The sequence below is a fragment of the Rattus norvegicus genome, chromosome 16 (genome assembly GCF_021556685.1).
Source record: "Rattus norvegicus strain SHRSP/BbbUtx chromosome 16, alternate assembly SHRSP_T2T, whole genome shotgun sequence".
Taxonomy (NCBI): domain Eukaryota; kingdom Metazoa; phylum Chordata; class Mammalia; order Rodentia; family Muridae; genus Rattus; species Rattus norvegicus.
Genome location: NC_141549.1, coordinates 59,276,365 through 59,301,559, shown reverse-complemented (window position 1 = coordinate 59,301,559; position 25,195 = coordinate 59,276,365). Strand labels below are relative to the sequence as shown.

The 25,195-nt window shown below is 41.7% G+C and overlaps 2 protein-coding genes across 2 annotated transcripts in view; both read right to left on the bottom strand.

The window, feature by feature from the left end:
- Window positions 1-14,316, bottom strand: part of Mtus1 (microtubule associated scaffold protein 1) — a 145,564-nt gene extending 131,248 nt beyond the window's left edge. Inside the window, exon 1 of one of the 2 annotated variants that reach the window (XM_087588347.1) lies at window positions 14,226-14,316. The gene's annotated coding sequence lies outside the window, so the exon portion shown is untranslated. 2 annotated transcript variants of the gene reach the window in all.
- The window catches only part of Erich1 (glutamate-rich 1), a gene marked incomplete at its 5' end in the record, with an annotated part of 52,793,804 nt that overhangs the window by 24,362,804 nt on the left and 28,405,805 nt on the right, over window positions 1-25,195 (bottom strand).

Below are 25,195 nucleotides of genomic sequence, written 5' to 3'. Positions count from 1 at the left end.
TTTCAACAGGTTTGAGTTTTATTCTTTGGGCTATCGTTATCATGTTATAAACAGTCTTCACAATTTCATCCAAACAGGACATTTTAAATGAAAAATCTGAGAGCACCTGCAGGGGGTCAAACATCGAGTTCCAAGACAGTACTAAGCGATACAGACATGGCTGTACTTACTGCAAACTAAATAATTAAAACCAAGCCGTTCATACCCAGTGCTTATCAAGGTTGTCCAAAGGCTAACAGTTGGGCTTGGGAAATGACTCAGTGAAAACTGCTTGCTTTCTGTCAGTGATATTCACTTCATTAAAGAAATTACCGGAGACTCATTGAGGTCAATGAGAGGGGGGTCAGCAGGGCTTATGGCTAAACTAAAATCTCTTTCTGATAGCACTAAATGACCTGGAACAACTTCTTAGTCAGGAACTTTATGAAATTGTTACGGCTTTTCAAACTCCACTTGGCTAAAAGGAAATAATTTTCCATCTCAACCATGCCAAGACCAGTTGAAAAATGTCATCTATGTATGTGTAGTTACGCAAACCAGCACCTTGTCTTATACTACCCAACCTTTATTAAACATCAACTTCCTGTACCCTTTTCTTGAAAATGATTACCTGTCAGATTTTCCATTGGCCGTGAAACATCTTGAACAGAAGGGCAACACAGGCACACGGCTAAGTCACAGTGCAGCCAAGGTTAGAGTCACTCTCTCTATAAAGGGCCTGCTTTGAAAGTCCTAACACTGTACATTTCTTAGCGGTCACTTGGAAGACATGGTCATCTTTAAGGCCAGAAGACAGGCCTGAGGCTCAGCTGTAACTGGGGCTATTGGGACATTAGCCTCTTCTGCTTCAGGCTGGCACCAGACCTCACCTCCTAGTTAAATTTTCACCCAGGATCACCTCCTTGCCCCAACCGTCCCCTATCTCTGCACAGCTCAAAAAGAAAAGGACTGAGGGGTTTCATAGAAAAAAAACATAGTCCAGGAAAGTCTGCCTATTAGCCTTCAGTTAACATCCAAGATGTTGGAGTGCTAAATTGCAAAATGGGAAACAAGTAATTCAGATGGTCATTCTCCTGAAACTGTATAAGGTCTTTTTGAAAAAGCAATCTGAAAAAGTACAAAATCTTATAGAAATGGAATCTATCCCCCAGCACACACAAAACTGAAGCAGTCACTGACTTCCAGATCACCATAGTCTACATAGCAGAGCCCTAACCCAAGCACTGGAGGAGATAGAAAAGAAAGGGGGAGGCAGATAAGTTTGTTGTTTTGTTTTGTTTCAAGACAGGGTCTCCCTACGTGGCTCCAGCTGACCTGGAACTCACTATGTAGACCAGGCTAGCCTCGAACACACAGACTGGCTGACTCTGCTTCCCGAATGTCAGGGGAAATTTTTAAAGGAATATAATAGATTGTTATGAGCTGCAGCTGTTAATGTTGTGTCAGGAAGCATTTGTGAACCCCAAAAGACCGCCAAGGAGCCGTTTCTTTTATTATTATTATTATTATTATTATTATTATTATTATTATTATTAACTTGAGTATTTCTTATATACATTTCAAGTGTTATTCCCTTTCCCGGTTTCCGGGCAAACATCCCCCTGATCCCTAATCCCTCCCCCTCCCCTTCTGTATGGGTGTTCCCCTCCCCATCCTCCCCCCATTGCCGCCCTCCCCCCAACAATCTAGTTCACTGGGGGTTCAGTCTTAGCAGGACCCAGGGCTTCCCCTTCCACTGGTGCTCTTTTTTTTTTTTTTAATTAATCTTTTTTATTATCTTTTAAGATTTATTTATTTTTATTTATGAGTACACTGTAGCTGTCTTCAGACACACCAGAAGAGGGCATCAGATCCCATTACAGATGCTTGTGAGCCATCATGTGGTTGCTGGGAATTGAACTCAGGACCTCTGGAAGAGCAGTCAGTGCTCTTACCGCTGAGCCATCTCAGAAGTTTCTTTTAAAAATATTGAACTTTGGTTTCCAAAACTATCTAGTCAAACTAAGCAGAGCAGAACCGGGCTCCTGTGTTATCTTCTTTTTAACACAGGTAACACTGAGCCATCTCTCCAGCCCTCCACTGGTGCTCTTACTAGGATATTCATTGCTACCTATGAGGTCAGAGTCCAGGGTCAGTCCATGTATAGTCTTTAGGTAGTGGCTTAGTCCCTGGAAGCTCTGGTTGCTTGGCATTGTTGTACATATGGGGTCTCGAGTCCAAGGAGCCATTTCTGATGTAATAGCATGAAGGTCTCTTTATTACAAGCTCGGCTTGGGCTCTCCTCCAGCACAAGCCTGACACAGCAGGATGGGAAGGGAGATGGAGTGGCTCTGAACCCTCAGCAGGACAGGGTTTATAGAAGTGAGGGGTAGGCATCTATCCTGGCAAGCATCTAACTGAAGGTCTATTGTAAACTGACAGGCGAGTGCTTTGAAGCAAGAGCATAAACAATCACAAATGGTCTGAAAGCACATCTGAAACATTCAGACTCATCTTTGACTAACTGTTGCTAGGAAGTGGCTAGGGAATAATTCTGGCCAAGGACAAGCCATTGGGATCCTTCCTGGTAATTGGTACAGCTTAGGTTCTGCTTCAGGTCAAGTTCTCAGGCTTTTTTTCTTTAAGATGGGCTGGTCCCAAGATGGAGTAGGTTTGGTCTCTCATTCCCTCTTTCTCTGATAACTAGAAGACCCAATCATGGGTCTTCCTGAAGTTAATCTTATGAAAACAGTAATAGGGATATGTCTTTATGACTCAGTTAACTCAGGCCTAGATGTACTGGTGACTGGAAAAGACTGGACCATCATATTTTAGAGGGGATCAGGGTTGTCATTGTCTAGTCCTTATGGTGTCCCTGTAGCTTGGGAAGGGACTCCATCCGTGGGAGACGGGGGTGAGGGGGAAGTCCTGAGGCTGAGTTTTCCTCCTACTAGTCTGGGTTGTCTTCAACTGCAAACAGGTCTGTGATTCCATGTTGTAATCCCTTCGACCTCCAGGGCTATGGGAAGAACCTTTCTAATGAGGCTCTAATGACTCCTGGCTGGAGGGGGACCTGTTTTACAGAGAATATGAAGTTTAAGCCAAATGTGTTTATGAGCCCATTGGACACCTTTGAGACCATCTAGCCATTGGTGACCTTTCAACTTAGCAATGACCTTTCCTGTATGTTAAGAACAATGTGGTGGTGGTATCACAAAAAAAAATTTCAAAAGGGGCAAGTCCCATCTGGTAAGGGGAGAGCTAAGGGAAGGAAGGTTAACTGAGTCATTGCCAGTCTCTCAGGTCAATTTAGTTAAGGTCTCTTTTGGGTTTTGTTTATTCTTTCTATCTGTCCTGAACTCTGGGGTCTATATGCACAATACAGGTTCTAATGGATCCCCCAGAATATTGGCTAGTCTCTGACTTACCTGGGACATAAAAACTGAAGAAGGCCATACTTTGGCAGTATGTCCTCTAAGAGCTTCTTTGTCACTGTGGATGGAGTTTTATGTTTACAGTAGGGATAGCCCTAGTCCAACCTGAAAAGGTATCTATAAATATCAGTAAATATTTATATCTAAACTTTCCTGGCTTTACCTCTATGAAGTCTGTCTCTCAGTAGACGCTGGGCTTTGTGCCTCTGAACCTATTACTGGGGGGTTCTTCTCATTAGTCACCCAAGTAGTTAACTGACAGGCTTTACAGTTCTTGATAATCTCTTTTGAGTTGACATCCTGACATTAGCAAGTCCTGTATTCTCTGGATGCCCATGTGGGAAGACAGCAAATCTTCTGAAGTATGCACAGACCTATTCCTTCCAGTCCAATGGGTTTATAATGTGTTGTTCTCGATCATCCGTCATAATGTTGGGATATGGGCAAATTTCTACCCCAGATTATGTCACCTTTTGAATATTTAAGGTGGTCATGGAATATAGGAACCCCCAGATCCAGGGAAGTCAGAGGCAAAAGAGGTCTGATCTCTAGGGCAGCATGTTGGGCTGCTTGATCTACCCTATTGTTGTCCTCTGAAACTGGGTTCTTTCTTTTCTGATGTCTCAAGCAGTGAATGATGGCCAGCTTCTTAGGACCTCATAGAGCCCTTAAGTAGGGAAAGGGTTTTCTCTTTAATAGTCTTTCCTTCTGCTGTCAGAAGGCCTCTCCCCCTACAAATAGCCCCATGAGCATAGCTTAAACACTGAACATTCTGTTTTACATTCTGAATAGAAAAAAACAATTAAAGATGAGTTAACATATGCTGTCTAAACTTTCACATATCCACATACTCACATAACTTTGATCTCACTTAAATGCCAAGACATCGAAATGTGCTCACACCAGCAATTCATCAGTGGGAATAGCAGTCTTTTACTGGGAGGAAGGACAAATGGACAAATGCCACCTTAACCTGATGGAAGACAAAACGGTTATCCAAAGAGCTCAGGTCCCCAATTTCCTTATAGCTCTCATGACTGGCTATGCCCAACACTCAGAGCTGATATGCCAGCTAAATACAAATGTTCGTAATGTGCTCTGGGCACAAAGTGTTTTTCAAGAACATGGACACAAGGCAAGTGTCCTCGAAACGTTCACTTTAATGTAGGTGTACAAAAATAGTAGCATTTGCGATTGAAAGTCTTCAATATGAATGGACTAAGTTAAAAGTTAAATATGAGATGATGGGTCTTCGGCATTTTCAAGTCAACACATATCATGAGTTCAAAGTGATGACTCCATTTTAAGTACTTTTAGAATATGTGAGTAGCAAAAGAACAACACGGTTTACAGACTGTATGAAAGAAGGAAATATGTGCTTTGAAAAGATTCAGCTCAAATGTAAGAAAATACCAGGAGTTCACCAAGTTCAACCCTCAAAAGAAAACCAAGAGGTGATAAAACTGGAGTCCAAGAATAAAGTCAAATATTCCTGTGTAAACCAATTATTTTCAAGAAAGGGAGAAAAGGTATTAGGTTCTTGTGCCTGAGGTTTAATTTCCACAAATGCACCAGCAGATCCAGGCAACACCATCAACCAAAGCTTAGTCAGCGTAATTACACAGCTGCCTATGAGTCAGCAGATTTAAGACAGACTAAGGAAGGTTTAGTAGCACCTCTTGGTCATGCTCTAAATACCTGGCACTGTAGTAGCATAACCCCAAGAGACACGTACTATCCCTCAGGTCCTGACTGGCAACTAGGGGGCGGGGGAAAGAGATAACTTACTAAAATCACCCCAGTAGCACAGAGGATGGGAGCCATGCACCCAGCTTTATCTAACCAGTCTCCAAGAGTACAAACACACCCAGCGTCATAAGGTTTCAACTCTATTGTCAAAACGCTTACAAAAGGTAATGTAGAACACTACTAAGAGAGGGAAGCCACAGTGCCCAATAAATGTCTAACCAGGAAAACTGTACTGTCAACTCAGGATTTTTATCTCCACTGTCAACACCTGGCTTTTTATCTCCAAGGTTTCATAGCTAATGTCCAGATGGCAAAACCTAGCTAACAGCTGAACTAACTTGTCTCATTACTGTTTCATTAAGAAGGAAAGCCACACTAGCCACTAAAGAGTGGCTACGAAGTGGCATCATTCAAGATTTAAAAGAAGAAGAGTTGTGCTAACCTAGAGGTTGTGGAATACTCTTAAAGCCAGAAGTTGGAAAGCAGAGGCAAACAGTTTAAGTTCATGGCAAGTTTGAGGTGGCCTGCACCACCCAAGACCCTGTCTCAAAACAAAGGCGGAGTAGAAAATGGTTTTCTCTCAATTAAAAGTCTACAATGTTTAACAGGGTGTAGAGACATAAACCTTTAATCCCAGCCAGTGGGAAGCAGAGGCAGGTGGATCTCTTAGAGTTCAAGGCCAACCTGGACTAGAGAGTGAATTCCAAAAAAACCCAAAACCAAACAGACCACCAACAACAAAAACCTTCTCCCACTCCTGAAAAAAACCATACGGTTAGAAGATTTAAAACATAATGAAGCTTGTTCTTTCTTGCTTTCCTTTTGGTTTGATTTGGTTTTTTTGAGACAGGGCTTCTCTGTGTAGCCTTGGCTCTCCTAGAATTCTCTCAGTAGACCAGGCTGGCCTGGAATTCACAGAGTTCCACCCGTCTCTGCCTCCCAAGTGATGGGATTAAAGGTGTGCACCACCACGCCTGGCTCATAATGCATTTTTAACAATCACGTCTTTAATATAAAATAGCCCAATGATTTTTAAAATATTAATATAAGGTTCTTCTCTGCCTCCGTTCCCCTCTCCTTGGCTGGATCCTGATATTCACAATAGAATCTTAGAGCCCAGTAAACCCTACCCATAGTTACAGTATGATCTTTATCAGGCAACATCAAAAGGCAGCAGAAATATTACTTAAACATGAAATAAAAAGTTTAAAAAGGTTTTAAGTCAAGTTCAGGATTGAGAGACCCTAATGAGCTACAGAATGTGCCGTAGGAATGGAAACCACACACAAATCTTAAGGGAAACATGAGGGAGAGCATTCTCCGACTGCAAAGTCATTTGCATTCCTCCGTGAGTTGTAAATACCTAGCTCTCTAAAGAGAAAACAGCCCAAATCTCTATTCAAGAGACATGGTCAACTTGTGACTGTCTGCACGCATGGAGACAATAAATTATCACAGGTGGAATTAATTCTGTAAAAGTATTTGCACGTGGGAGTGCCAGATGTTCCGAGAGCGGCTCCTGTAACCCTGTAACCCCGTAACCACGTAACCACGTAGGAACTTCAATAGGAATCTCAGCCTCTTCCAGCTCTCCTGACACTTGGCTCCTTATGCATCCTTTCCCAAAACCCAGGACTGGCTGAGTAGTCATCCTTTGCCTGGTGAATAATGAAGGAAGGAGTGGGGAAGGCCAGGGAATGAAGAAAGTGGAGAAAAAAAATACCAAGGAAATAAACATCGGACTTAAAGGTTTCTAGCACCTGGAGCTGGGGGAAGCACATGCAAATCCCCACACCCACTAGACTTATCCCAGGCTGCACGGGCCACAGAGTACAAACGCACCCAACACCATAAGATTTCGGCTCCATTGTCAAAATGCTTACAAAAGGTAACGTAGAACACTGCTGGGAGAAGAAAGGGAAGCCACCTTGCGTGCACAGTGCCAGGAAAACTGTGCTGTCAACTAAGGAATTTTTTTAAAAGAACTCTGTGTGCAGCAGGTGGTGGCACACGGCTTTAATCCCAGAATGGGAGAGGCAGAACCAGGAGGTTCTCTGTGAGGCCTAACTCGGTCTCCATAGCAAGTTTCAGGCTGGTCACAGTAATACTCTTGTCTCAAAAAATAAAGAAAAGAAATAAAGAACTATTTTCAGGGGGTGGGATCTTGGGGATTGAACCCAGGATATCTCAGGCTTACTAGGCGACTGAGTCATAAATAACCCCACCTCACCTTTTTCTTTTTACTTCAAGGCAGGGGCTCACTCCCTCGTGCATAGTCTGGCTTTGAATTTATAATCCTCATGTCTCCGGCTCCCGAGTGACTGGGTGACCGAGCCAGCAAGGATTCTTTAGATACCAAATTTCTTACCAAACCTTGGTCAAGACAACAGACATAGTTTCCAACATAGTGGAGACTCTAATAAATTACGTGTTAACAATTTATGAGAACGAGAGTATTTCTAGCAACGTAAATACTAACACCCTCTGAGAACTGAAGCCAATTCCCTTCTGAATCTCTGTCCCTCTACTTTGCAATGTTCTGGCCTCAGGGTGAGTTCCAAATAGGGCTTGAAACCGATCAAAACTAAATAGAACATTTTAGCAGCAGGGATTTTCTTCATGCCTTTTCCTCTAGAATACAGCACAGAAGCACAATTACAACTACATGTATAAATGGCTTGGTTCTACATGTGGACTCTAGACTGAGCATCTAATGAAAGCAAGCTCAGTCTCCATAGTGAAGAGATCCTGAGAGACTCAGCCCTTTCTAACCCATTTTTTTATGTCTCCAATCCTTGTTGCTCAACAGCAAGTTGGACCTGCAATCCTCAGTTCAAATCTGTACAGGATTAAGCTGGTAGTGGTACAAAAACAAATTTCAACTATGTACCTTGCCTAACAATAAGATGATGTCAATGTAGGAGTCTACTATATAAGAAAAGGTAAGACATACAGTACAAGTTTAGCTAGTATTCTAGTAAACACAATTCAATCAACTTGACAGAGGTGGGAAAGGGGGTGGGTCTATGTTTGAATGACATCTTTTAGACTGCTAAGATCTATACTGGCTATTTTTATTCCACTAAGCTAGCTGAGTTATGTTTTAAATAGACACAGGGTATCCATGTAATGTCATTAATCATTAGCAATCATAGAAAAACTTTACAAGCTACTGGAGCAATGGCTCAGGGATTAAGAGCACTAGTCATAAAAATAAAAATAAAAATAAAAATAAAAATAAAAAGCACTAGTCGTTCTTCCAAAGGACCAGGGTTTGATTCCCATCACCCATATGGTTACTTAAAATGATCTGTGGGCTGGTTAAAAGCACTGACAGCTCTTCCAGAGGTCCTGAGGTCAATTCCCAGCAACCATATGGTGGCTCACAATCATCTGTAGTGAAATCTAATGCCCTCTTCTGGTGTGTCTGAAGACAGCTACAGTGTAATCATTAAAAAAAAAAAAAGAAAGAAAGAAAGAAAGCAAGAAAGAAAGAAAAAAGAAAAAAGAAAAAAGAAAGAGAAAAAGAAAAAGAAAAAAACACCACAACAAAAACTCATCTGTAACTCCAGTCCCTGGGGATCTGATACAATCCTTTGGCCTCTGTGAAAATTCAGGCAAATCACTGGTATTTATAAGATAAAAATAATTACAATCTCAATTTTTTATTGTACAAGATGAACAAAATGAAAACTAACTTCTTATGTGACAGCAAATACTATTTAACATCTCCTATGAACTGCTTATCTGAAATAAAGTGGAGACATGTTGATTTTTCTTCCAAATCGGTGTATGTGTAAATAACACCCAGGTTAAATATTACCAAGTTAGCAATGTACAAAAGGAGTAGACAGTAACTCCCACCAGTCCAGACTTAGCAATCACTGGTTATTTACAAAAGAATGTCTTTACTCTTAGTCCTCTTCTAGTTATTCGATGCTCCCCATTGGGGGAGCAGGTGTCTTTCTCAAGGCCAATATAGTACACAAAATTTCCCGACATGCTTTCACTGTAGATCAGGGTAACTGTGATCAATCTGCTCTCAGACTAATCCATCGACTATACTAAGTTCAGCATCAAGCTTAAAACACAATCTTTTCAAGGTACAATCTATATTAAAAGCACACTAAAGTATATAGTAGCCTAGAAATCTTTTCCAAAGCAGATCACTGAGGCTCATCAGTCTGGCTGTCTCTCGAGCCCTACTCCCCAACATGAACTCAGAGAAGTCCCTGCAGACTCCTTCCTCCTTTCTAGTTAGTCTACGCACACACGCACAATGGCACATTTAAGCAAGCAATGGTATCCTAAGAGAAACTTAAAATGACTTTAAGATTATATTTAGTTTCACAAACTCAACACAAAATCGTTTCTAAGTTAATCCTAGTTATACTGACTGGCCTTAAACAAAAAGATGACTGTGTTAAAAATCTGTATGTCGGGGGCTGGGGATTTAGCTCAGTGGTAGAGCCCTTACCTAGGAAGCACAAGGCCCTGGGTTCGGTCCCCAGCTCCGAAAAAAAGAACCAAAAAAAAAAAAAATCTGTATGTCTGTTTATACGTCTAGAGTCTGGAGACTATTAGGTAAGGCACCTTTATACTCAATCTAGAGCAAATTGGCTTACTGTATAGGAAAAGAAATGTTGCTGTATTTTTCTACAAAGATTAAAAAAAAAAAAAAAAAAAAAACCCGGAGACTGGAGGAGACTGGCGAGATGGCTCAGTGGTTAAGAGCACTGACTGCTCTTCCAGAGGTCCTGAGTTCAATTCCCAGCAACCACAGGGTGGCTCACAACCATCTGTAATGGAATCCAATGCCCTTTTCTAGTATATCTGAAGATAGCCACATATACATTAAATAAATAATTATTTTTTAAAAAAAAAAGATAAAACCCCAAATATACTATCCCAAAATGCACATTTTTTTCTTTATCTTGGGCCAAATGAACAAACTAAGTTGATACTTTGTGCCATCATGGAAAAAAATACCCACAAGAAAAGGAGGCTGATTTCAAGAAACACTGAAGTCACTTCAAAAACTGTAACTGCAACCTAGACAATCTTTTATGAAATTTGGCTTAGAAATAAACATTTCGAAGAAGAAAGTCACATTCAATCCCTAATTATATGGAACCATCCTAAGCAAAGGACAGAGACTGCACCCAAAGTCTGCCTTGCTGGTCAAAGCAGGCTTTTAAAGAACAAGACTTCAGGCTAGCTTAGCCATTTTTCAAAGAGGGCCTCTTTTCCTTCAGAGGACAACAACATATCTTGTCACTAGTGTTTGCTCGCTTTGTCTGTCTGTGTGTATGTTGTATGTATGTATGTTTTTCATCTCCTCTTACTGGAGACATCTTTGGATGTCCAAACACAAACCCTGAACAGCCGTTCTGAACTCTCTCAGCTTGGTGGCTCACCCCCAGGGCCTAAGGACACTATGCAAGACGACGACTGATGATAAACTTTCTCAAGGTCTTCAGAGACCCAGAATAAGACACAAGATTCCAGCGCAGAGCTATCTCAAGCTTTCAAAGGCTTCTTGTCCCCTTCAAAAAATAATTTAATCTATTAATAGAGTTAGGCCCTGGGTTCGGGTCCCCAGCTCCGAAAAAAAGAACCAAAAAAAATAAAATAAAATAAAAAATAAATAAATAAAACCACCAGGGTAAGGCAAGAAAAGATAAGCTTACTGATACATTCTATGGATGTGTTCAACTCAAGCTTTAGAGTAATTGCAAGGCTTCCAGGACAGAAAAGATATATGAAAAATGTCCTAAAGATTAAGTAGATGTCTTCACAATTCCTCAGGTCCTAAAGTACCAGGAAAATTCTCACCCAATATTTATGTACAGTTTCCCTAAATGTTCTGATCTGATTGAGTGTGGTGCTTACAAAGGACCCAAAGAGGACACTGTTCCCCAAAGAGCTGGAGTTACAGGCAGTTGTGAGCTTCCTGATGTGGGTGCTGGAAACTAAACCCAGATCTTCTAGAAGCAGCAGTCTGTGCCATTTCTCGAGCCCTAAGAACATCCTATGACATACACCACTCTTGACAATTTGTCATTAACACGTGCAAAAGAAAAAAATTGTACAACAGCAGATACCACAGAACATAGAAGTTGTAGTCATAGATGTAAAAGGGATCTAACTCAGAATTCCGGCAGAAGTGACAGCCATGTGTGGTTCTTAAACTATGATTCAGAACTACTAAAAATCTATTTTGAGGAAAACCAACATGTTTGACAACACTGAAATATACTTCTGGAAGTCAACACATCCATAAATGTGTTTTTAGGACAAACACAAATTAAGGAAAATATTTTGCAATTATGAACAGACATATGTCAACAGCCTGAAAGAGGTTTTTATAAGTAGAAAAATGCAAGTATGCGAAGAGGAAAATGTGATGCTACACTAAAGTAAAGAGACAACCATCCAGACATAGTGACACATGCCTTTAATTCGAGCACTTGGGAGGCAGAGGCAAGCCAATGTCTGAGTTCAAGGCCAGTCTGGTTTACAGGACAAGTTCAAAGACAGCCAAAGTTACACAGAGAAACCCTGTCTCAAATGAAAAGAAAAGAAGGAAAGGAACTGGAAATATAGGTGGGGTACCTGATAACACTTGCAATCATAGAAATGGAAACTTAAACGCCAAGATGGCACTTTCACCTTATAAAGCTGGCAATGATACTTCCTTTTAAGGCTGGAGTAATTACCTGTGTTAAAAAGAAGATAACACAGGAGCCCGGTTCTGCTCTGCTTAGTTTGACTAGATAGTTTTGGAAACCAAAGTTCAATATTTTTAAAAGAAACTTCTGAGATGGCTCAGCGGTAAGAGCACTGACTGCTCTTCCAGAGGTCCCGAGTTCAATTCCCAGCAACTACATGGTAGCTCACAACCATCTGTAATAGGATCTGATGCCCTCTTCTGGTGCGTGTGAAGACAGTGACAGTGTACTAACATACATAAAATAAATCTAAAGAAAGAAAAAAAGAAACTGTTGAATCACTAATTGTGATTTCCAAGGACTTTGTCCTAAGAAAACATACCTTGCAGACAAAATTTTAAAAGAGATAAATGTTGTGATAGCATATCTAATTACAGTGACTGCAAATGAAAAGTTCAGCTTGTAAAACAGTGTTAAGTAAATCGCCACATCTATAGAATATAATGTGTAACACTAAATTAAGATTTTGAAGGCTTTATACATGGGGGACTTTTCATAATATTTTACAAAGAAAAAAAAAATAGATGGTAGGATTGACTCTTACTTTTCTGAATGTACCAAACTGTATCTATACATCGACTATTCTATCCTGTTGAAGTCGGAGCTCGACATGCTTCCTAAAAACTTAATTCTTCTAACTCAAGTTTAGTTTCCAAAAATTCTACATGAAATTTATTCAGAATTTCACAATCCTAGTTAAATACAACAAAAATTATCCTCGAATTCCTAACGGTTAATTAAAAGGTACAGACCTCTCCCAAACACATTGGTTTTTTTGTTTGTTTGTTTGTTTTGTTTTTTTTCACATAAATCGAGTTTTAAAAGGGACAGGTGACGGTTGGGGCAGCCATCAGTGATAATCCAGGTGTTGGTATATACAAAACTCTTGGTTCCATCCATAGCAAAAGGGATGAAGGCAGGGGGCAGGGGCAGGGGCAAAGATTGATACAACATTTGAAAACTAAATTCTGTGCCAATTTTTTAAACAGGGTAGGAACAGGTTTTCTTGCATAACTTTTCTTAAGGATAACGTTCTTGAGAAATGAAATCTATGAACAAGGAGTTTAAACACACCCACACAACAGAGTACAGATTGCCCTGAAGGAATTGCTGGAGAGAACGGGAGATGAACTATTTAAATTGATAACCTATTTGTAAAACACTCCTTATGGAGGTCATATGTTCAGGGAAGCACAACCCCGCCCACCTCTTTTTTGTCCTCCCACAAATTGTCTCCTGATTCCCTGAATCCACTCTCACCCCCACCCCCACAGCGCTGAGATTTGATACTATGATTGAACTCTGATCACCTGGCAAACATCAAAGCTCTCTTTCCTCCTGTTTTGCCTAAGACTCTGGTTTTAGACAAACAAAATACACTGGATTTCCTTTTGTAGAGCACGGACAATTTCAAAGTAGTATTTTGCAGAGTGGGTGTCAGGATAAGTGTACAGATAACCCTAGTTAAGGATAAAAGACTTCACACAAATTCTAAGTCCACTATTGAGTAATCAATAAGGCGACCCTAAACGTGGGTTTTCCCATAGAGCCTCACATAGAGTCTGCAGGGAGTAAAACCCGCATGAGGACCTGGGGAACTGCAGTAATTCCCTTTCTCCCATATTTTCTGCCCTGACTGCTTAAGCTGGGAATGGGCCCCGGCAAGTCGCCCAGCCGGAAGCCTGAGGCTGCCAAGTCCAGAGCCAGGGTCCAGCGCTGGTGGGCGGCTTTCCGCCGTGGTTGCAAACTTGACAGTTCTCCCTTACGTACTGTAAACCCACCGACTCGGTCACTTTCAAGGTGACAGCAACCGCAGCCCGCTGTCCTGCAGGAGCCCCTCGGGCCCCACGTGAGCTCAGCCTCCCCATCCTCCAACTTTAAAACCCCTAGGACAGCTGCCCCTCCCCAGAAAGCCAGTCGGGTTACCGTGAGTGCGTTGCAGTCGCCGCGTCCTAGCTCCTCGTTCTCCCGAGGTCCCCACTGCGGCCGGGATAGGCAGCAGAATGGGATCCACTCCGCACTTGCTCACAGAGCCCGGGAGCCAGCCCTGAGGGAGCCACGGCGATCCGCACCCTTGGCGGGTCCCGCCTGGGAGGCGTCTGTACTTAGGGCTCGCAGCTCTACCCCAACCCGCACCAGCAACCGGGCGGCCAGGCGGGAACCGGGAACCCGGAGCCCCGGCGTCCCAGCCTCCCCGCCCCGGGGCCGCCAGGGGGAGGAGCGAAGGCGGAGAATCCAGGGCTAGGTGGCCTCGCCCCTCGCCCGTGGCGGCTCCTAGAGCCCAGACAAAGGCTAGGTGTGGGCAGAAGGGACAGCGCCCCTAAAAACTAACCTGAGAGTTGCGCCGGGTTCCCTGAGGCACGATGACTCCCGCGGAGTCCCACTATGATCGTCCGCCAAGTCCGGCTCCCGGGCGAAACGTCAACATGCCACAAGCCCGGGCGTACGTCCTGGAGCGCGCTGCACCTGTTGACACGTGTGTCGCGAAGCCACCTCTGCTGACTGCGCACTCGGCTGGCTGTCCCGAGCGACCCCAAACCCCTCAGGTCCCAGTGGGAAAGCTAAGCTCTGCGGAGCCCAACTTTGGGGTCCCAGGACCGTCGGACAGAGTAGCCGGAGGGAGGATCAACTCCTCGCTGCCCGAGTTCCCTGTGCTTTGGGTTCCCCGGAAGGGCAGAAAGCTTTGTGGTTGGAAGGTGGGAAAGTCGCGGACTTATCGGGTTTGTAAGGAAGCGGCACTGATTGCTCTCTGTGAGTCCCACCTGCGCTCTATATTGTCCTCAGACTTCCGAGCAGATTATAAGCGAGCACCTATTAAAGATTAAAGAAACCAACACTCCAACTGTTAGAAGTTCAGATAAAGGGGGTGGGGAGGGGGATGAGAAGGGGGAGGGGATGAGAAGGGGGAGGGGATGAGGAGGGGGAGGGGATGAGGAGGGGGAGGGGGAGTGAGGACCGGATAGGTGGGGGTGAAGGCCGGGTAGTGGGAGAAGCTAGGAAGAGAAGGTAAGTCCGACCACTTTAAAGCCAAAGTCCTTGTTCTTGAATCGAACTGAGGACATTTCAGCCTCAACTAAGCATATATTTTTTTTTTTCGGAGTTGGGGACCGAACCCAGGGCCTTGCGCTTCCTAGGTAAGCGCTCTAACCACTGAGCTAAATCCCCAGCCCCCAACTAAGCATATTTTAATATAAGGTTTTCCTAAAGGTTGATAGTCTGCCTGGGACAGATAAAAAACATTCCTGAACTATTACATGTCAGAGAACCAGAGCTCTACGTTTAATGTATGCATGCCTGTATACATAGATAAAACTACATGGCCTGGGATTGCTGAAAAAGCATCTTCAGTACATTTGTTGGGGCGTGGGGTGGGCGTGGGGGACAGGAGAAGCATTTCAGGGGTTGCCTACACATGAATGCTGGATGAACTAAAAGCTTTGCTGTTTACAGCTTTAAGTGCTTTCACGTGGACAATGATCCGTTCTTTGCTCACAAGGAGACCCTGCTGTAAAAAGGTTAGATTACTATCTCTATTATTCGAGTGAGGAAACTGAAGCAAAGTGACTCGCACATGCTCACACTGTGAGAGAGGGCAAGGCAGGGGCAAACCCAGCAGAGCAGGCCCAATTCCCATTTTTTTCCTTCATATTCCAGTAGATAACGCCTCTTGCTTATCTTTGAAATCCCTGCTGTAATATGATCTCTATCTGTCTGACGTTAGGAAAAAAATCATGTGACTAATTTTAAAGTGATACAGCATTGAAAACTCACGGGACAATCCTTCCTTGTGCAAAAGACACCCAACAAAACAAAACAATACGGAAAAAAAAAAAAGCCACGGATTTTTTTCTGGCAAGTCATGAGATAATTATGCTAATTAGCAACATGCCTCCTCCCTAAGGAGAATCCTCCTTGTGTTAAACATATTATTTAAGCCTTTATAAGCCACGTGTGCCCCAGATGATTTGGCCCAATATAATCCACACACAATGCACCCAAATTCCCACCACCACTCCATTCCACTGTGTGACTTAGTTCTATCTATGAACATGGAATCGGTTTTACTTTTTATTTCTATAAGATAAATTGAGAAAAGAAAACAAAATTAAAAAAAAAACACTATGAAGCAATTGGAGATATTTCACAGTTAGGAAGCAGTCATAGGGGAGATGTGAATATTACGTTTTTGTGTGTGTGGAAATCAGAATCTTAGCTTCTAATTGCATTCACATAATCAGAAGTGATCTAGGGACATCATCAGAGACTCCGTCCAGGCAAATAGTCATGAAATAAGGCCTACTGGCTTCTCTTCCCCTTTTGGTTTTGGGCATGCAGCCATGTTCCTGGCCTCTGAACTTTAATGCTGACCTGCTACACGGTCCAGGATTAAGGATGAGAGGATGACTCTCCATAACTTTGTGGCTCTAAGTTCTAAAGAAAAGCTAGCATGGCGTTTCCGCTGGGGGAAAATGAAAGTTAAAGACTATATTAAAAAATCGTTGTTTTACTTAGCAAAGTGTCAAAGATTAAAACATTTGATAGCCACCAAGGGTTAGTATATGTGAAGAGGGGCAGCCAGGGTGTAGATGTAAATGTAACTTATAGTGACCTCCGTAGAGGGAAGTCCAAAAGCCTAGCAGAATTACAGATGCACCCATTATATTCACTAAAAATCCCACAAATGAGCGTTTATCTTATGTTACACCATGGAACTTGCACATGTTTATACCCTTTATAGCTTTATAGCCTTGCTTAAGCCTTATGTCCAATAACAACATATTAAAAAACAACATACTGATTGATGAAGAACTCATGAATAAGAAGTTAACTAAAAGTTATGACATAACCATAAAACAAGTCCTGTGAAGACTTGAAAAACAATGAGACAGATATTTTGCTATTACTAAGTAATCTAAGATACATTGTGTGCATATTTTAAGTGCAAAACAATTATCTACTAGAATGCTGCCATTCCTATTAAGCATATACTTACACTGTATACATATTTTATTCATATAAATAAAATAATATGTAGTAATATGTACTTCCAACATAAACTCCCCAAATAAACTTCCAGAAACTGATATAGCTGGTTATATCTTGAAAGGGGAGTCCAAAAAAAAAAAAGAAAGAAAGAAAGGGGAGTCCAGACACTGAAGGGTCAATTGTGAAGAGAAGTTTTTTTACTTAATATAATTTCACATGTTTTGCATTTTGATCCATATTAATAATAGTAGACATTTTAAAGATGTTTCCCCCACTTGAGATCTGCTGTAAAGAATGACTGTGTTCTTCTATAAATAAGACAAATGATCACATTTCTAGTACTCTAATAAGGGGAAGCAAAAATGTTCAATTGTTGCTTTTTAACTTTGCTTCTTCTCTAGTTCATTTAAATAAAAAGACTTTGTTTTAGTTAGGGTTTTACTGCCATGAGTAGACACCATAACCAAGGCAAGTCTTATAAAGGACAACATTTAATTGTGGTTGACTTATAGGTTCAGAGGTTCAGTCCATCATCATCAAGGCGGGAACATGGCAGCATCCAGGCAGGCATGGTGCAGGAGGAGCTGAGAGTTCTACATCTTCCTCTGAAGGCTGCTAGCAGAATACTGACTTCCTGGCAGCTAGGGTGAGGGTCTTGAAGCCCATGCCCACAGTGACACACCCACTCCAACAGGGCCACACCTTCTAATAGTGCTGCTCCCTTGGCCAAGCATATACAAACTTCCACCCTCAAAGTCTAGCAAATGTGCTGATCTTGTTGACAATGGTGAGACTGTAAATTCCTTTGCCTAGCACTGACATCTAGGGTAAGACTTGAGCCTGCTTTCCCAACGCCACATTAAATCAGAAGGGGGAAAGGAGCCCAGGGTTAATTCTCAAGGGGAAACTCCAGGAGTAGATTTGAGTAGTGAGGAGGTGCTAGCATGGGAATCTCTTGGAGTCCGCTTTACTTTGTTCCAATTCAGTCCATTTTTTGTTACTTTCTTAAACTTACTTCCATTACCTTCTCATTGAGCAGAGATTTGAACATCTCTAAAAGACAAAGAAAGCATATTCTCAAAAACCCCCCATTGAGAAGGATACATTTGTTTAAATAAAGCAGGAAAAACAGTAAACAAAATGTTGGGCAACAAATTAAGGTATCCAAGAGTCCCAACCAGTTCTTAATTTCCATTTCAAACTCTGTCCAGCCCTGGAGGCCAAGAAAAAAAATAATCTTTCATTTTTCAGATAAACATTAATGAAGGGGGCATGGCAGGGGAAAATTGGGGTGGGGGGGGGAGAGACAACGTATTGTGGTCCAGTGGTAGAGCACTTACAGAGTATGAGGGCCTAGGTCCTGAGTTCAATCCCTAGAACATGCACACATGGAGAGAGATAGCTTCCCAGTCAGGAGCCAGGCTCATGTCATCTCTGCCTAAGAGCAGCATTAGAGGATCAGAGTCTGGCTATAAATAGATCTGAACAAGGACAGCAGCTCTTTCACGTAGACTTCAGAAGTTCCGACATGCTCAGAGGAAAATTATCGCATCCCCAAAATGTTTCTGCCTCACAAGTAAACAGTAGCTTTCTATAACACTCCACAAACTTGCCAGTCAGCCGTTTCATGGGGGCTGAAGAAATGTTTGTTGTAGAAATTGCCAAAAACCAACCAACCAACCAAAAGCAAAATACCTCCACATATGTTTGGACTCTATTCTAGTGTTGGTTACCTAGAGAATGTCTAATTTCTGTGTCTCGAGATGGTAAGCTATATGGTCTGTTATATAAACTGACCAGTCTAAGAAATGTCCTAATTTACTAACAATTCTTAGGTTTCTGCTCACGTATTCTTATTTGGGTTTGCAAAATTAGGCTGGATTCTCTACTGCATGCTCTAGAATAGTGTCTATCAGAGTCAGGCTTCTCCTGCAAAAGTCTGCCAGTTTGTAAGTGAGATATCCCCAGGGAAGGGTTTTGCAGGCTCCTAGCAACAGCAACACTGAGGGAATATGTTTTCTTTTTATCACAATGATCTGAGACCATCTCAGAATCTCCTTCATGTCCCCCCAACCATGGGTTGCCATTTATAGACCTTATAGAGGGAAAAGTTTCTCTACCATGATGCCAAAATCATTTTAGTTCATACACAAACAAGTTCTGTAATTCTGCTGTTGGTCTCGTCATATTAGGAAGAAATTATGAAAAATATCGCGCTGCCGGTTTGTTCCGAAAACACTTTGAAAATGTTTACTTTGAGTGCTTAAAATGTCATGACTAAGAAAACAGGGCTCTGTTTAACCCACTCTTGACGATGAGTCATGACTGTGTCACACTGGAGCCTGTTCAGGCTTCCCTACAATCGGGTGGACTGTTCCTTAAAAAGAGGCTTTATTTTCAGTTTCTCTGTACTTTCTGCTTATGACAGATGTTAATAAGAAATCTATGCTGTTGAAGTCCCATACCTCTGAGATTATTCCCGTCCATCTAAACATGCTGAATTTGCTCAATATGTAAACATCTTACTTCGTTCCCTTCACCCAAATGTAAGTCCTCAGAGAGCTAAGGGTCACTTTTGAACTCACTCCTAAACCTTTAAGCCAATGGGTCTCAGCCTTCCTAATGGCGTAACCCTTTAACACAATTTCTCATGTTGTGGTGACCCCCTAACTGTAAAATTATTTTTGTTGCTACTTCATACCTGCAATTTTTCTACTGTTATGAATCATGATGTAAATTTCTACGTTTTCAGGTGGTCTTAGATGGCCCCTGAAACTAGGTCATTGGAACTCCAAGAGGGGTCTTAACCCTTCCCTAAGGCCTATTGCTGGGTCATTGATCACCTGAAAATAGTATAAGCAACCATGGAGCCCAGTGGGTTCAGTCTTGCTTCTCTGAGGTCGGGTGAGTGTAGGATTAGCCCCTGTACAATGATGGCCCTGAGGATTCATGGCTCTTGATACATTATTGACTCTGAAATCCTCTCCCTACGCAAGTGGTATTCTGTCAGGTGGACCAAAATGCTCTATGTCTCAGTAAACCATATAGGAAGAGCAGGAAACAGCCATGAGCAGCAACTAGCCCCTGTGCTGTCACCTAGCATTCCTCTAAATTTAATCACTCCTAAACTTGAGCAGGCCATTCATAACAGAGTCACTGAAAACATCTATCTTTGTTTCCTCCTATTGTCATGACAAAATGCCATGACCAAAGCAACATATAAAGAAGCATTTAATTACTTACCGTTAAAGGGAGTAGTCCGTGATCATCATGGCAGGGAATGTGGCAGCAGGCAGACAGGCACAGTGCTGGAGCAGTAGCTGAGACTTTACATCTGATCCTAGGAAGGAGGTAGAGAGAACTAGACTGGGTCTGGTGAAAGCTTTTGAAGTCTCAAAGACCGCCTATGGTGCACCAAGGCCACGCCTCCTAGTCCTTCCCAAATAATTCCACTAACTGGAGACCAACCATTCAAACATATGAGTCTTCTGGGGTCATTCTCATCCAAACCTCCACAACATCATCATTATTTTCTCTGCACATCAATAATGGACTGTGTTTGCCTAATTTAAAATGCAGTGAGCCTACTTTGTGAATTAGTACCAAGTGAGTTATCAGAAAGTAAGTTGATCTTAGCTTTGAGATTCTAGGACACTGGGAAGGCTGGTTGTTAATCCAGAAACTGAACACCACCAAACATTTACCTCTTTTGGAAAAGCATACTTGTAGATATCTTTTTAAATACCTATGAAATTATGACTAATCCCTATTCATTTACAAAACAATTACCCACCAATCTTACTCAGGAGAATCAAATAGAAAAACATTATCACTCTTAAGGACCCACACTAGGTCAAAAGTTTACTTTTGTCACCTGCATATATGGCAGTTGACTTGCTGGCTTAGTTCCTAATTTCTCTTGTATATTCTTTAGCTCTCACGGGATCACCATGAGGGTGAAATACAGGTATTATTAGTACTCTTTTTTGTATTTGTTTTGTATTGTAATGTGCATTAGCTCATGTTTTGAATTACAGATTCATTCACTTTCATTCTCCTTGGTCTACAAGCCTGGGGCTATGGAAAGATTCACATTTATCCAAGACAACATTCCTTGCAGTCTACTAAAGCTGCCAGCCTGCCTCCCCTTATACATTCAGTTCGTGTCCTGATTCAACTGAACAAATAGGTGGCCTCGAAGTTCCTCCACTAACACTTCCTTATCTGTAAAAAAAACACTCACTAGTAAAGTGTTTGTGGCACTGAAACTTTGTGTACTATTTGTACTGCAAATGAACCAAAATAGAAAATAATTTTTTTTCCAACTAGACCGGTAAGTAAATGGATGTCATATTTTCTCCTCATATCTCACCAGCTGCCTTCTGGTGGCAAGAAACAATTCCATTTCTCTCTTAATAAATCTTTAGTATAAAAGAATTTTCTCTTGATGAAAAAATTACTTTCAGCATAAATACCCAGGGTCAGGGTTGGGGATTTGGCTCAGTGGTAGAGCGCTTACCTAGGAAGCGCAAGGTCCTGGGTTCGGTCCCCAGCCCCGGAAAAAAAAAAAAAAAGAAAAAAAATACCCAGGGTCATCATCTATCTTAACATTTTTGGTGTTCCAGGTTACTTCTAGATAGACTTCCATTAAAATGCATGTACCTTAAAGCAGCCCTTCCAGAGAGGCGGGGTGATCGTTTTCACCCTTGGTAGTTGTAAAATAAAACATTTATATGAAAAACTTCATGAAGCAAACTTATAGCCTAAGAGATAGGATAGAGTGAAATAAGAAGTAATTATTTTCATCTAGTCTCTAAATGTCCTTGGATATTTTCCCTCATATCTATAGGGATAATATTCAGTGTCTAATTTATTTATTTATTCATTTATTCGTCAGTTCTGGGAATCAAACCCAGATCCTTACACATGCTAGGCATACTCCCTTCTAGGTTGTAATTTTATGTGGGACTTAGTTTTGGTAATTTTTTGATCATGTTTTTGCTTGTGTGTATGTATGTTTTTTAGTGAGGTATCCACTAAATCCAGCCCAAGCTAGATAGACTGAAACTCATTATATAGCCTAGGCTGCTCTTGAACTCATGAGAATCCTCCTGCCTCAAACACCCACCGTCAGGAATTGCAGGCGTGAGCCACTACACCCAACACTTAGACATTTTTAAGGGGGAAACAATTTTCCTAGATTTTTGGAAGAAGACAGAATTTGGCATAGCTTTTCTTTACTCCTTTTTGTTGTATGTGTGCAAAGTAAAAACATTGCTCCGCCTCTGGGAATTTCTGCTTCTGTTTGTCCTTGTTACTTTTATCGGGACCTTCCCTTCCCTTTTGTCTCATTGTTTCAGTTTTGTTTAGCGAGCATTCTTCTAGAAGTTTCTTCTAGTGCTTGTCTGAGAGTAGAAATTTGGATGGTTAATTTTGAACAGCCACTGCACCCTCCACACACTTCACAGCCACTGGAATGTGCAAGGCTTCAATCACTTTGAGCAGAAGTCCTCAAGCTTTCTGGTGAGCTTCTCCAGGCTGTTTCGAGATTCTGGGCTCTATAAGAGTCCCTTGCTGTCTTGTGCTTTCTACTGGTTGCAGGTATCCAGAGCTCTTGGCTTTCCTCCATCATTTTGAGGATAATTCAGGGTCCACATCATCTAATTATATTACAGATGTTGTCCACAGGCTTTCTATCTTTGGTCCTGTGCCTATGTTGTGGAATAACACGGAGGTTCAGAAACAACAATCCCCGGATACAGATGATTAGCAAATGAAAGATCTTGGCCCCAAACCCCCGTATGATGAGCACCTATAATAGAGTTCAAAATGGTTAGCAGAACCTTGTGTGGATGCTACAAAGAGACAGGAGCTGCAAAGGCAGAAGAGCAGAGAGCAGAAGGCATCCAGCTTTTACTCAAGATCTACCGCGGCACACGCATACTTTGCTGATAGCTTCCTCATATGTTCCTTGGTTTGACCTAAGCTTCTTGATTAAAACTTAAACCTGGGTTTTCTTTCTTTCTCCCTTTCTTTCCCTCTTTCTTTCTCTCTTTCTTTCTCTCTTTCTTTCTCTCTTTCTTTCTCTCTTTCTTTCTTTCTTTCTTTTTTTCCGGAGCTGGGGACTGAACCCAGGGCCTTGCGCTTGCTAGGCAAGCGCTCTACCACTGAGCTAAATCCCCAACCCCAAACCTGGGTTCTCTTAACACCTGTGCTTACTTGGCTTGGAGTTTGCTCTCTGTAAAAAGCACAGGACTCTGTTAAAGTGCAACAGACTAGAGCTACTTCAGCACAAGACAGACCAGGAAGTTCGTTCTCTCTCTCTCTCTCTCTCTCTCTCTCTCTCTCTCTCTCTCTCTCTCTCTCTCTCTCTCTCTCTTCCTAACTGTTGTTTGGTCTGAACTTTAAAGCTTGTAAGAATCATTTAAAATGGGAAAGAAACATGGGTTAAAAAAGAAAGGCGTAAAAAACTACGTTTATTAAACTGTAGAAGGAATGCATTTGATGGTAGAGATGATAATATCAAAGCAGGCAATTTTGAACCATAACAAGTTACTGGTTAGACACAGTAAATAGTATCTTCACAAGTACCATGGAATCAGAAGTTCCTTGGTTACAGTTTTAGCTATAAAGGTTAATTATACTAACAAAGATATCAAACCTTGGTTGAGCACCATGCATTTTTTTTTTTTTTTCAGAGCTGGGGACCGAACCCAGGGCCTTGTGCTTGCTAGGCAAGCACTCTACCACTGAGCTAAATCCCCAACCCCGCACCATGCATTTTTGAAGCATTTTATACTTTAAATGTCCAAGTAAGGGGCTGGGGATTTAGCTCAGTGGTAGAGCGCTTACCTAGGAAGCGCAAGGCCCTGGGTTCGGTCCCCAGCTCCGAAAAAAAGAACCAAAAAAAAAAAAAGGGGGGGGTTGGGGATTTGGCTCAGTGGTAGAGCGCTTGCCTAGGAAGCGCAAGGTCCTGGGTTCGATCCCCAGCCCCGGGAAAAAAAAAATGTCCAAGTATCCCAAGCAACCTGATTAGGTAATGTTAGACTCATTTAATAAACTATAAAATTGAAACCCACCGTAACTGTAACTTCACAAAGGCTATGGTGACACACATTTGTAATCCCATTATTTGAGAACCTTAGTTAGAAATAGCAAGTTCAAGACCAACCTTAGCTATATAGACCTTATTTTGGGGGGCTGGAGAGATGGTTCAGCAGTTAAGCAACCTGACTCCAGAGGTCCTTAGTTCAATTCCCAGCAACCATAATCTGCAATAGGTTCTGATGCCCTCTTCTGGTGTGTCTGAAGACAGCTACAGTGTATAAATAAATAAATCTTTTAAAAAAAATAGACCTTATTTCAAAAATAAATAAGTGCTTGTCCAAGTTGCTTAGATAATAAATAACAGACTGAGTATTGAAACCCAAACATTAAATACCAGAGGATAAACTTAACTTGAAACATAGTTTTTTTTTTAATTTTTTAAGATTTATTTACCTATTATATATAAGTACACTATAGCTGTCTTCAGACACACCAGAAGAGGGCATCAGATCTCATTAAAGATGGTTGTGAGCCACCATGTGGTTGCTGGGATTTGAACTCAGGACCTCTGGAAGAGCAGTCAGTGCTCTTAACCACTGAGCCATCTTTCCAGCCCAAAACATAGTTTTTATGACAAAATCCTAATGATTAAATTAAACACTACAGAAGCACAATGTTATGCTCTTTGTTTTAGAAAGACTGAAGACAAAAGGCAGTATTGCCCAGTAGGTATGATTACACCATGATTACAGAAGCACTGCATGTAAGATGCAGGACGGATGTATGACTTTGTAAGTGCTCTCTACACTGTTTGCATGTTGGCAAAGTTGCCTGATGACCCATACCTCAGCACCTGTCCCCATTGGTGCAGTACAGTGTGGCCATGAAGAAATTAACTTCAGTGACAAGAAAATTCTCGTCAGACTTGGTAATGGAAGACAGATGCATTTTCTTGGATAATGAATATGGATTTAGCATATGTGAAAAATAAACAGACCACAACATTGATCAAGTTTACACAGTATCATCATAGCTTGAACCAACTACAACACAGAAAATAAACACAGGATAAGAGGCAGTCGCTTAAGTTGACTGCCAGATACTTGGTTAGCAGGTCAGAAAACACCAACTTCATAGATGGAAGTGATCAAACAGTGCGATGAATTCCATCAGTAACAAAAACAAAAATCACTTTTTAAACAGAGAGAGAAAATATATTTATTCTAGATATGGAGGGAACATGCACTTCAAATCACCAAAGTAGATGGA